The 13,816-nt window shown below is 38.2% G+C and overlaps 1 protein-coding gene across 2 annotated transcripts in view; it reads right to left on the minus strand.

Annotated features, from left to right (window-relative positions):
• Positions 1-13,816, minus strand: part of LOC130096020 (rho guanine nucleotide exchange factor TIAM2) — a 61,916-nt gene that overhangs the window by 24,855 nt on the left and 23,245 nt on the right. The window lies entirely within an intron of this gene.

Consider the following 13,816-nt stretch of genomic DNA (forward strand, 5'->3'; position numbering starts at 1 on the left):
GATGATATGCTTCGAACACTGTGGCTTTTTAAGACACGGAACACAGAAGCAGCCAATGTGCTTTGTCGGTTCCAGACGCCGGGCTGCAGAGGGCTGAACCAGGGTATTGTGGGATGTATGTCCTGTCCCATTCAGAAAAGATGATCTGAATGGCAGTCGCTCACATTGTGAGCTTCTTTGTGCATCTCACTGGCCATCTGCTGCCCTAAGGAGTGAGATCAGTCACCCTCGACCCGCGCAATTCATTCATTCCAAAAAGAAGCACAAGACTGGGCAGTGCCAAACGATACTAGAATTCAACAGCCTGAGCTAGGAGCGGCTATGTGATAAGTCAAAGGCACTTGTTGAAGGATGCATGTGTATGTTTTGTTATGTATAGGTATTTTCCATCTGCTCTTGACACGAAGCGTCACAGACCTTTTGTGAATTAAAAGTCAAGCATATGTCTGCCACTAATATTTCCCTCTTATCATATGGACTACTCTTATGATACTTTTTTGATTATTGTAAGAAAAATGCTCTATGGACATTTTTTGCTCTATGCTCTATGGACATTTATGGACATTTTTTCAGCATTTATGGAAAAATGCTCTATGGACATTATGGAAACCTTGATTTTTTTGCTATTCACTTTTCCAACTTGGTGATACAACTTACGATTTTTGCCAGGTGTACAATAAAACAGGTGAAAAGTCCCTTAGACCTACACTGAAAGAGGGACACAAGCCATATATCTAGAATATCATAGGGACTTGGGGTGGGCTCTTTGACTTTGTCAGCAAGCAAACACCCAGAACACTCTATAGAGTTTTGCACGGTCCACTCACATATAATTAAGGAACTATGAATGTTTAGTTATAAGTTAAAGTGGGACAGTTGTATTGATTTATTGTTTTCATTTCAAAGTCTACCAGGTGCACATATGCATAAGACACTGTGAATGTAGTCTTAAAACCAATAAGCAATCACAGTTCTGTAGCCTGATATAAAACACATGCACATCTACACACACATTACACATATTACGCCCAGCAAACAGTGATTATGTCTGCCTGGCTCTAAGAATGAAGGCATTATAAAAGTATGTATTTTTATAAAGGACAACTCTAAGCGGTTTTGGGAGGGGTAGTTTTGGGTGGTAGAGCCAGCTGGCCGCCTGGAAGACCATCATGACTGGGCCTCTTGTTTGACCCAGCATGCCATAACTACCAGCACACCACGTTTAAGACAAACTACCACACCAAAGACAACACAAGAGCACCAAGGAGAAGGGAGAAAGAGAGAGAGACCATTGTTGGTTCCAGGTGTTAGGGGTGTGATCGCTTGATAAAAGTAATGGGTTGGATCAAAGAAACAGACAGGAAGTGTGGAGTTGCCACTGCAGACATAGCACACACACACACACACACGTTGTTTGATTCCAAGATTATTTTCTGGAACATAGGGGTAATATGCGGCTCATAGAAGAGTAGACTAACCCTTGTGAAAAAGAAGTGCGCTTAATTTTACTGAATGTGCACTTGTAGTGTGCTTTAAATGTTAGAGGTATATTAAAAAAAGAATATGTACTTGCAGATAATATAATATTAATGCAATAAAAGGCTACTTGAGTACACTTGTCAGTACATTCGGCAGTACACTTTTATCAAATTTCAAAGACAACATAAGTAATTATGAATTTACATTTACTTAAACATGTTCTACTTAAATGTGACAAAAAGCACTCCTAAGTTCAACTACTTGCATTTAATGTACATTTAAACTATACCACATTTTCATTTAATTGTAAATAGCATGCAATTAAATGTCCAGCAAAATAAATATATTCTTTTAAAGTATCTAATTTCCGTAATAAGTACTCTTTTTAAAAACTATGCTAACGTGTAGTTCCTTTTCACAAAGCAAATCATAGCATAATACAACACTAGGCAATACAGGAAATAGATTTTCAATTTGCTTTGGCTGCTGTTGTCAACAATAACTGATGATGAGATGTGATGGGCCAAGGTCTGTGTGCTATCAGACATACAGAAGCATTTACGTAACACAACCACCATCAATACTAACTGAATATACTGTAACAGAGCATCAAACTGCTGCCAATTTCCAGAAAACTGTTTTTGTTGGCGCTAGACGGCAGTCAATTCAACAGCAATTTGTGAGAATATAAGGCCGATGGTAGTTTCCATGAGAGATTTTGTTGATGTCAGGCTGGTAAAAATGTTTTAGCTTTGTTAAATGTTCACTAAATAATTTACATTTTATGAACACAATTTGAATAGTGTTTGCCCTGGCATTACTCGCCATCATGTGTCACAAACCCAGCTCGGGACTCATGTTTTGTGTTTCTGTTGCTCTTTCCTGTTTAACTTGTAGTAGTTTTGTAGTTTTCTTTGTTGATTAGTTTCATTGATTGTTCCCTGGTTTTTATGTTAAGCTTGTTTGGCCTTCATCCCTGTCTGTATTTACAGTAAGTCCTTGTGTTTCCCTTGTTCAGTGTCTGGTGTTGTCCTTTATGGATGTATTGCGTGCACTTAGTTTACATCACATTCGTGAACCTTGCTATTGCTAGTCACAGCAGGTGGCATTAGGTGGAGGGACATTCTAAATCTAGAGAGCACCTGATTGGACAAAAAATTGGATGCGCACAAGAGTGCAAAAGTCATCACTATTTCTGCTCCGATTTCCTGGAAGGGAAAGGAAGAGACTTCATGAAAGTTCAAAAAGTTAATGTTGTCTATTTTTAAGTGTAGCCTACTCTAGCATATACATGTTCTCAAAGCTTTCCCCAAAAATGTCTTTGATTTTTTTATTTCGAAAAATACTTTAGAGGCTACAATCCAAATGAAATAAAAAGGAATAAGTGGTTGAAGGGGGGTTGCATGCTTTTTCCTGACAGGAAAGCTGTTGTGTGCGTCACAGAACAATCCAGAACGGAAGGAAAGCACTGCAGGCCAATGTGAGGTATAGCTCACAGGAAGACCATGCTGAAACAGGGTATATAAAAAGGGCAAGGTCTGTGTGCACTGCGACATTTCTCATGGGAAAATGAAGGGATGATTGGATAAGACGGGTCTGGGGGGAACAGCACTAGGACACAGGAAGCATGACTGGACCTGTTCCTCCCTCTTCCTGAGACATAGACTCTTATAGCCCGCTTGTGGGCAGAAAGGCAGAGCCTAACATAGGGTCAGCGCTGGAATGGGAGTGTTCTTCAATCTGCTTCCGCTGTTCTCCTGCTTTGTAATGAGCAGTCATCCGCCAAAACCAAGCAAACTAAATGTTTATGAGGAGTTTGTCTTGGTTTAGCTTTATCTTTTCTGAATTGCTTGACTTCTGTGGGTATCCTCAGAGTCCTTTTGAAGCAAGTCAGTCCAGCTGTGTCTAGTCAGCTCCTACTTGCTTTCAGTAAGACTGAAATCTCCAAAACTGTTAGTCAAGATTACATTACACTCATATATACAGGGCTTGACATTAACAACCGCCAACCCGCATTACATCAGTGGCGTGTAACGCAGTCACTCCTACAAGCCACTATGGCGGATTGAATTTTATTTTATAATATATAAATATTTCAATTATAGTCTTTAAAAAAATGCTACTGAAATAAACTAAGTGCAATGTAGTCTTGTCAAAAATCTTCTCTTTTTTTATATCTGAAACACTTCCAATACTCATTTCCCGCGGAATAGATACACTTTACCAGCTGCGCTTTCTCACTCTCATTTCTCCGACAGCAAGTGACAGAAGCCTATATACCTGCTGCCAAATTATGAGATAATATTAAACATATCGGTAACACTTTACTTGAAGGGGTGTGCATAAGACTAACATGACACCTTCATAATCATGACATGACACATGTTATGAATATGAAGGAAGTTTATGCATGTTTATGACAACTGTCATTAAGTGTCATTCGCTCAATTATGACATTTTTAATGCAAATATGACATTGTTTGAGATGTCTTTGTTATGACACCTTGACATAAACCAATACATCATAACCTGTCAGTGTCTTTGTCATGACAACTTGACATTACTAAGACAACACAACCTGTCATAAACATGACATAGCAGATTAATTATCAAACTTAAGAAACCACTTAGTTTTATTGGTTAACATTACATTAAACTGTCAGGTGGTTGGTTTTGACATTGGCTGTCATGAAGCCATTATAACTTTTTAATGACAAATTCAATTTGTACCACTGTAGTTGAGGTCACGAAAAATATTCATGACACAGTTATAATGGCCTTATGACCAGTGTCAAAACCAACCACATGACAGTTTAACTTAATTTAATGTCAAGTTGTCATGACAAAGACACTGACAGGTTATGATGTTATGGTTTATGTCAAGATGTCATTATAAAGACATCTTAAACAATGTCATATTTGCATTCAAAATGTCATTATTGAGCGAAAGACACTTAATGACAGTTGTCATACACATGCAAACCCTACTTCATATTCATGACAAATGTCATGTCATGGTTATGAAGGTGTCATGTCAGTCTTATGTACACCCCTTCAAGTAAAGTGTTACCAAAATATCTATATGGCAGTTTTTCCCCGAGGTAAATATAAATGTCGATGTCAAAATTGTGGCCAGTGAAAATGACAAAGCACACTTAAAAAGGTGCTTAATATGGAAATGATATACATTAAATGAATACTTAAGTATAAACCTAATGTAATATTTTCTTACACTTAATTGCAATTAAATGAAAAAGTATTATGGTTTAGATATATATTAAATGCAATTATAAAAGAAATATGGTACTACCAACTGGACTGACCAGCATTTATGGTAAACTAAAATATACTTTAATGTCATTTCAATTTAAACTTTTATGCCATGTATTTAAATACTGTATGATTATACATTGTATATTAACTTTAAATAAAATATCAAGTAAGTATGTTTTGTTAAAAAAAACACTTATCAAAAATAAATGTAGGCCTACTTTAAAGCACAACAAAAGATTATTAAAATATAATGTTTTATAATGTACTTTAAATAAAACTTATTTTGACTTTGGAAAGTTCCCTTTTTAAAAGTTTACTTAAATCTGCAGTCCGTAACTTTTTTGGGTTAAAAATGATGGCGATGATTTGATGGCGGATCCAGAAAGGTTCAAACGACAATCACCAGGGACAAATGTAAAAGACTTCGGACTTCGGAGTGGCTACAGAAAAAAAGAGACTGCAATGCTTTTTTCCCTTACTTGGTCAGAACAAAAGTGGATGTTACTTGTTCAATGACATTTTCCGGTGAAAATTATTTTGTTGGTCATACTTCCAAAAAGTAGAATCTGTGATTCCGAATGCCAGTATCCACACCGGCGCGGTGACTGTCAGCTGCACACTCTCCTCAAAACATTGGATTCATCCGCGCTGTGACGTGCTGAGGCACAACCCACGTAAAGTTGATAATTCCGCGAATGACTGCAATTGCAGATTTCGAACAGAGATGGCGACAAAGAGGAAAAACTACGGACTGCAGCTTTAAACATTACATTTACATTTACATTTATACATTTACATTTATTTATTACACAAACATAGTAATGAAAGTATTCTCTCTTGCAGTATACTAAAGTGACCTTTTATTTAATTAAATTTATATCTCCAAGTACAGTTTTTAATGCTTGTCTGAATTGAAATACATTAAAAGTGAACGGAGACTTCTGACCACACAGCGTTCTGTTTTCCAAGTCTCAAAAGACACATACATAAAAAATGTCAAAGTTAGCTTAGCAGTAAGACAACTGGTTCGTTCTGCAGTTTTTGGAGTATTCTAATGTTTTTATATTACAGTTTTACACTGCAAGGCTGTATTCATTGGGTCTGTATGCTTTTCTCTGGAGGACTAACATTTGGCCACTGCCATGTTTTAGCACCTGACTCCCACCAGCAAACCACACAAACACACAGTTGCTGCTAATGGGCAGGATGCTGCGGTCACAGCTAAGCCCGAGTAAACACGGCAATGCTACACCTTAAACACACCGAAACACACAACTCCTAAGCGCTGCACTCACAAAATCAATACAGCTCCAACTGCATCTTTCTTCAATACATTTTTATTTTTATCTTTTTGCTTAGACTTTAATAATAGTGTTAACAATGACAAACTGATATTTTCCAGGGAATAAATAAAGTTAGTTGTATTGTACACTATACAGTTAAGTAAACAAAGCCTGCAAAGACTCAAGAAAACATACATGATTTGTTAATATTGTTTGTTGCAGAGTACAAGCCTTAAAGGGCATATTGCAGGTTAGAGGACCCAACGAGTCAATGTATAGAAAAACAATGTAGTAATTAGATTTTCTTTAAAATATACTTAAAAAAAACGTTACATTGGCTTCTGGAGTCGTTTTTGTGAGAGAATTTTACTTCCGCATCTGAAAATGGGCGTGGCGGGCGTGACGTAACGGGCGGGAGAGCGGTCGATTCAAACCATTCAAACAACAGGAAAACAATGGATCGCAATGACATTTCGGACTTACTCCTATGACAGACCACGGACGACAGCCTTACAATTATGAGCCTGCTATGCTGCTGAGAGAGCAGGGACAGGCCAGGATTAATGTTAGACAGAACAACGGTCAGAGGAGACACACATTATTGCAAAAGTATTATTATAAAAAAACTTGCGTGGAGTGAGTGTGCGCAGCCGCAGTTTATTGCATCACTTAATCACGCTATTTTTGATTAGCCTAGCTGTCAGATACTGAGTAAACATTAAAAGAACAGGCCTATTCAATCTTCCCTGGATGTTTTTTTAAGGAAGAAATTAAATAATAGCAATCAGGAGAATGGAAGCAGGAATAAAAAAATGAAGACTGTAGTGCTGTCGGCAAAACATTACACTCACCGGCCACTTTATTAGGTACACCTGTCCAACTGCTCGTTAACACTTAATTTCTAAGCAGCCAATCACATGGCGGCAACTCAGTGCATTTAGGCATGTAGACATGGTCAAGACAATCTCCTGCAGTTCAAACCGAGCATCAGTGTGGGGAAGAAAGTTGATTTGAGTGACTTTGAACGTGGCATGATTGTTGGTGCCAGAAGGGCTGGTCTGAGTATTTCAGAAACTGCTAATCTACTGGGATTTTCACGCACAACCATCTCTAGGGTTTACAGAGAATGGTCCGAAAAAGAAAAAACATCCAGTGAGCGGCAGTTCTGTGGGCGGAAATGCCTTGTTGATGCCAGAGGTCAGAGGAGAATGGCCAGACTGGTTCGAGCTGATAGAAGGGCAACAGTGACCCAAATAACCACCCGTTACAACCAAGGTGGGCAGAAGAGCATCTCTAAACGCACAGTACGTCGAACTTTGAGGCAGATGGGCTACAGGAGCAGAAGACCCCACCGGGTGCCACTCCTTTCAGCTAAGAACAGGAAACTGAGGCTACAATTTGCACAAGCTCATCGAAATTGGACAATAGAAGATAGGAAAAACGTTGCCTGGTCTGATGAGTCTCGATTTCTGCTGCGACATTCGGATGGTAGGGTCAGAATTTGGCGTCTACAACATGAAAGCATGGATCCATCCTGCCTTGTATCAACGGTTCAGGCTGGTGGTGGTGGTGTCATGGTGTGGGGAATATTTTCTTGGCACTCTTTGGGCCCCTTGGTACCAATTGAGCATCGTTGCAACGCCACAGCCTACCTGAGTATTGTTGCTGACCATGTCCATCCCTTTATGACCACAATGTACCCAACTTCTGATGGCTACTTTCAGCAGGATAATGCGCCATGTCATAAAGCTGGAATCATTTCAAATTGGTTTCTTGAACATGACAATGAGTTCGCTGTACTCAAATGGCCTCCACAGTCACCAGATCTCAATCCAATAGAGCATCTTTGGGATGTGGTGGAACGGGAGATTCGCATCATGGATGTGCAGCCGACAAATCTGCGGCAACTGTGTGATGCCATCATGTCAATATGGACCAAACTCCCTGAGGAATGCTTCCAGCACCTTGTTGAATCTATGCCACGAAGAATTGAGGCAGTTCTGAAGGCAAAAGGGGGTCCAACCCGTTACTAGCATGGGGTACCTAATAAAGTGGCCGGTGAGTGTATACCACTGCAATAAAAACTGCACTGCAACAAAAAGGTAAGGCATATGTGTTTTTATATTTAATGCTGTTCACTGTGAGTTTTAATTAATAGTGTAATAGAGTTAATTGTACATCGTTCATTCTGTTTGGTAAAATGTGAGGTGTATATCGTTCGATAATGTCGTTGTTCTACATGCACAGAGGGGAATGCCATAGGTAGGCCTATTTCAAACGCCGCCACGGCAGGTGTCGTGGTGAGAGACCACCGCTAACTTATAGATATAGCCTATACACGTTCGCTAACGATATACATTGCGCTCACAATATTGTACAGATTATTACCATCGTATATCAGTTAATAGCAAAGCTATTATTGGTCATCTAGGAGTATTGGAATTTACCAATAACAGAATAAACAAGCTTTGATCAGGCGCGTATGTCATGCTCATTAATATCCATCCAGACTACCGTTACATGATATAACTTAGCGTTTTCTCATCGAGAGACAGACAGATATTTTTATTCCTGATATACACGTTTTTGTTCCTCCGATCTGGTGTACGCTACACACGACCGCGTTTTTCGAAGCCGATGCAGAAGAGAAATCCTGTCTTGCAGCTGCACAAACCGCACACAGGCACGATAGACAGCACCGTCCCTTTTCTTTTTAGGAAACCTGTGGACTCGATGTCCTGACAGGCTGGAGTTTTTGCAACCTCCACAAACACAATAATTTACCATGATGACGATGATAAATTAAAATACAAAAACTACCGAAAACACGACCGCTCTCACTGACTTTTTTTTTATTCGATGCCACAAGAACAAGAGGTTTTACATATTCACAATATCACATTAACATTAGCTGCCAGGAAATAAAAAATACCAAAAAAAGTTTTACATAAAATCCAGTGCTTTCAAAGCATTACATGTTTTCATTGCTTTTTTGTTTTTAGTTTGTTCCAAGAGATGTACATATAATGTGAAGTCATTTATAAAATGTGAAAAAAAGCCCAATTCTTTTTATGTAGGCTATATGGTATTTTCCTAATAAAACAAATAACTGTATAATATGTTGTTATTTACATTCCAAATTGTCATTCTGAGTATAAAAAAGCAAATTTACCCGCTCGTACATACAAACCTATCTGCGCTGCTGAGGCTCCCTCCCTCTGGTGACGTAAAATGACGCGATGTTGAAAAAAAACCGGTTTTTACGAGCAGTCAAAGAAATGCTCACTTTATCTACTAAATTTGTGCCCTTATGTCGTTTTAAAACATTTTAAATCCTGCATTACCTTTTCATATGGTATTTTCATACAAGGTTATATATTAATTTAGATTTTTTTTTAACCTGCAATATGCTCTTTAAGACCTTATTAACATTCCTCTCAGGTGATCCATTCACAATTGATCAGGCGAGACACATTGTCGTTTAGGCTACACCTGGTAGTAACGTGTCTCAAATGTGTCTCCTTGTGATCACTTTTCAAAAGATCTCTGATTTCGTGAGTACAAACATCATTTAAGTGCATCGGTGCATGTTTATAAAGGTCAAACATAAAAAAAACTAAAAACTTAACATGACTCAAAATACACTATTCAACATGTGATTCTCCCACAACTGTTACTGTATGTACAGAGCCTCTGATGGGTCATGGTGGTGAACAAATATATGACATGGGAGAAAAAATAATAAGTAAATGCTTTTGCTTTCTCTCGCAAAATGTTTTGCATTCCCCTGAGAAACTTTGCATTCCCTCGCAAAAGCTTTTCCATTTGCTTGCAAAAATTGCATGTTCTTTGCGATTGAACACAAAGTTTGTCAGAATAAATCATTTTAAAAGATAATTGCGACTTTTCATCTCGCAATTCTGATTTTATTTCTCAGAATTGAAAGAGATAAATTCATAATTGCGAGATATAAACTCGCAATTGCGTGTTATAATGTCAGGATTGCGAGTTTATTTCTCGCAATTCTGACTTTATAACACGCAATTGCGAGTTTATATAAGAATTGCGAGATTCGCAATTATCTTTTAAAATGATTTATTCTGACAAACTTTGTGTTCAATCGCAAAGAACATGCAATTTTTGCAATCAAATGGAAAAGCTTTTGCGAGGGAACGCAAAGGTTTTGCAAGTGAATGCAAAGTTTCTCAGGGGATGAAAAGTTCCAATTTTTTTCTCGGAATTGATAGTTTATATCTCGCAATTCTGACTTTATAAAACGCAATTGCGACTTTATATCATGCAATTCTGACTTTATAACACACAATTGCGTCTTGATATGATATAAACTCGCAATTGAATAGTCAGAATTGAGTCAAAAGTCAGAATTGTAAGATAAAAAGTCGCAATTACCTTTTTTAATTTTCATTCTGTGGCGGTCTGTGCTTTCCAAAAATGTTCATTCGGACGTTTTTTTTCTTGTGAAGTTACACAGTTTAAAACCTGTTGTTGTTCAATTCATAATTTAATAACAATTGAGTCAAGTTGCCCTTACACTGCAAAGATTCATACTGATTTGGAGATATGTTGATTCTTTTGTTGTCTTGCAACCACTGATATCTTTGGAAAACTGTTTGATATAACTAAGTTTACCCATGATGTAACATAATTTGTCATAAAAAAAGCACTTTTCTGGGTAAAGCATGGCATTGCTCAACACTATAGACAGATTTCACCAAGGTACGGAACTGAACTGCCCATTCATTTCACTGATAAAAGTCCAGCCTGCCAAGAATTTCTCTCTCATATCGACAAAGAAAAGAGTCATTTCCTTTGGCCATACACTGTTCTTGAGCCCTTTCCTGCTAGTGGGCCACTGTCCAATCAGAAAGGGCCTTTTCTTTTCAAATGTCATTGAGAAATCAGTCCACCCATCCATGTCAGTTCCGGTTAGGCAGTTTGGGTCAAACATGCATGGGAACAATGTTGAAGGGTTATTCCTTACAAAACTCACACTGGGAGTTTTGCATCTTAAGAATTGGGTTGGAATATTCTTCCTACCTGATAACATCCACTGTAATTGCTTGAGTATACTTCATTTTCCATGTTTCTAGTGCAAATTTGAGTGTGAAAGCCTTTAAAAGTACACTCCATTGGCCATGAGTATGGATGCATTTGGCGAGTGCACACTACCTAGTGTACCTTTGTTTTTGGACACTCAAATCACTCACACATGCACACAGTGCTGCAAACAGTGTGCATAGACATCAGATCTGTCAGCAAGCCGGAGCAAAACACTGACAAGGAAAGTATACTTTGGTCCTATAAGAAAACCCATCTTCTGACCCAAAAGACCCCTTTGATGGTGACACATGGATGTTTAGATTCAACCGCACCCTTGTCGGCTGGTGCTCATTAAATGCTTCATTTCTAACGTTTGCTGAAGTTGTTACATTCAGTCATCCTCTGCTACAAAAGAACCTCCTCTAGGCTGAAAGGAACATGTAAACAAACCCAAAAGACCCTTCTCTCTTACATAACAGGACTGAATATTGTGGTTCCTGTCTACACCAAAAATCTGATCTCACCACAGGGAATTTAAGAGGCGTGCCTCTTACACAACACAGCACGAGCGCTGGACAGAACGGAAAATACTGTTGGAGAAAGACTCATAGGTATAGTCAGAGGAGAGCACGTTGAATCAGAGCATGTCCTTTTGCAGGCTTCGTGTACCCTGTACACTTCTGAATGCATCACTAGTTAGTGGTGTTTGCTAAAGCGAGCATCACAACAGCACATAGGTGTTTACATGACATATTTTTGAAACCCAATATAAAATCAATGGCAAGAGGCAAATGGATGAGGAAACCGTGGCAATTACAAGAAATAAAGTTGCAATTCTGAGATATGGTAACTTTGTGAAATAAAGAGTCATAATGACGAGAAATAAAGTGGATTTTACATGAAATAAAGTCACAATTGTGAGATAAGGTGGATTCCATAGCAATGTAACGTGCTATACTCAAGGCTTAGTTATTGTTTTAGTTGTTTATCCACGTAACCTTAATAAATAGGTTATGACACCAAAAACTATTAGCCTAACTTGTTAACATTTAAAATTGTTACAGACAGTCAGTAATAAAATAAGATCAAATAACGAGCAATAGCACAAATAAATACAACAGAACAAACATATACAAATTAAATAAACAGTTATTTTAAAGGATTAGTTCACTTTTAAAAAATCTTTTTCTGATAATTTACTCACCCCCATGTCATCCAAGATGTCCATGTCTTTCTTTCTTCAGTCGAAAAGACATTAAGGTTTTTGATGAAAACATTCCAGGATTTTCTCCATAATGCACTTTGCTGGGCACCAAACGGTTCAAGGTCCAAAAGACAGTTTCAGTGCAAACTGCAAACTGTTCAAATGGCTTTAAACGACTGCAGACGATGAATAAGGGTCTTATCAAGCTAAACGATCGCTCATTTAAAAAAGAAATAACAAAGTTTAAGTTTTATAAGCTCAAATGCTCGCCTTGCTCTGTTCTGTGTGACTCTCCTGTTCGAACTCGTTCATCAAAATGAACGAATCTTTTACGAGTCAATTCGTTCGTTTCGTTCGTTAAATGAACCAAATTACTCGAAAAAAGATTTGTTCATTTTGATGAACGAGTTCGAACAGGATAGTCACGAACGTGCATCACAGAACAGAGCAAGGCGAGCATTTGAGCTTATAAAACTTAAACTTTGTTATTTATTTTTGAAATGACCGATCGTTTCACTTGATAAGACCCTTATTCATCGGCTGGAATCGTTTAAAGCCCTTTGAACAGTTTGCAGTTTGCACTGAAACTGTCTTTTGGACCTTGAACCGTTTGGTGCCCAGCAAAGTGCATTATATGGAGAAAAATCCTGGAATGTTTTCATCAAAAACCTTAATTTCTTTTCGACTGAAGAAAGAAAGACATGGACATCTTGGATGACATGGGGGTGAGTAAATTATCAGCAAAAGTTTTTTTAAAAGTGAACTAATCCTTTAAGGTTTTCATGTAGGTCTACACTTTCAGTTCCTCTTCAGTCGGCCAGTCGACGCCACATCGAGACTACTAAACGAGCCAATGTGCATCGGACAGTCCTTATTGTCGAGCCCTGTTAATGATACTTCAAATTAGTTGTCTTGAGAATTAAGGCTCTTTTGACTTGGGCCACTAAGTAACCAACCCAGGACAGCCTAACAACCAATTAGTAACAACCTGGCAACCACCCACAACACCCTAGCAACTTCTGCATAGTCAAACAGCACTCATATTTCTAGTTTTACTGTGAATTATGGGTCATAGAGGTTCACAGAAAGTCTTTGTGGGAAAAGGGGCTCTGTTTAATGCACATTAACTCCTTAATCTTATAGGATTTGAGCGTTCCCAGTTTACCGTTCCACTAGTCAAGACTCTGTGGCTTAGCTTAGATTGGCTTTTAATGCCTTAAAACAGGCATTTCTCATAGAATTTAAACAATATTCTAGTTTTGTCAGTGTACTGTTTAATACCAATTTTAATGCAAAATGTTGGAGTAACTGTTGCTGTGGTTTCCGTCAAAGGCAAAAGAGACTGTTCTCTTCTTTAGAGTCGAGTAAAACTATGCACTTTAACTAACTTGTAGCCTAACTTTTGTGGTTTGTTTGAAAATACTGTTGCAAACCCCCTAATTCACACCCTGCACTTCCAACAGACATATTTCCGTAGGCAAGCTAAAGTCCTGATAAACAGTTGTCTGGATAAGGG

This window comes from Rhinichthys klamathensis, unplaced genomic scaffold, assembly GCF_029890125.1.
Source record: "Rhinichthys klamathensis goyatoka isolate OS25496 unplaced genomic scaffold, OSU_Roscu_1.1 h1tg000196l_1, whole genome shotgun sequence".
NCBI classification, from domain to species: domain Eukaryota; kingdom Metazoa; phylum Chordata; class Actinopteri; order Cypriniformes; family Leuciscidae; genus Rhinichthys; species Rhinichthys klamathensis.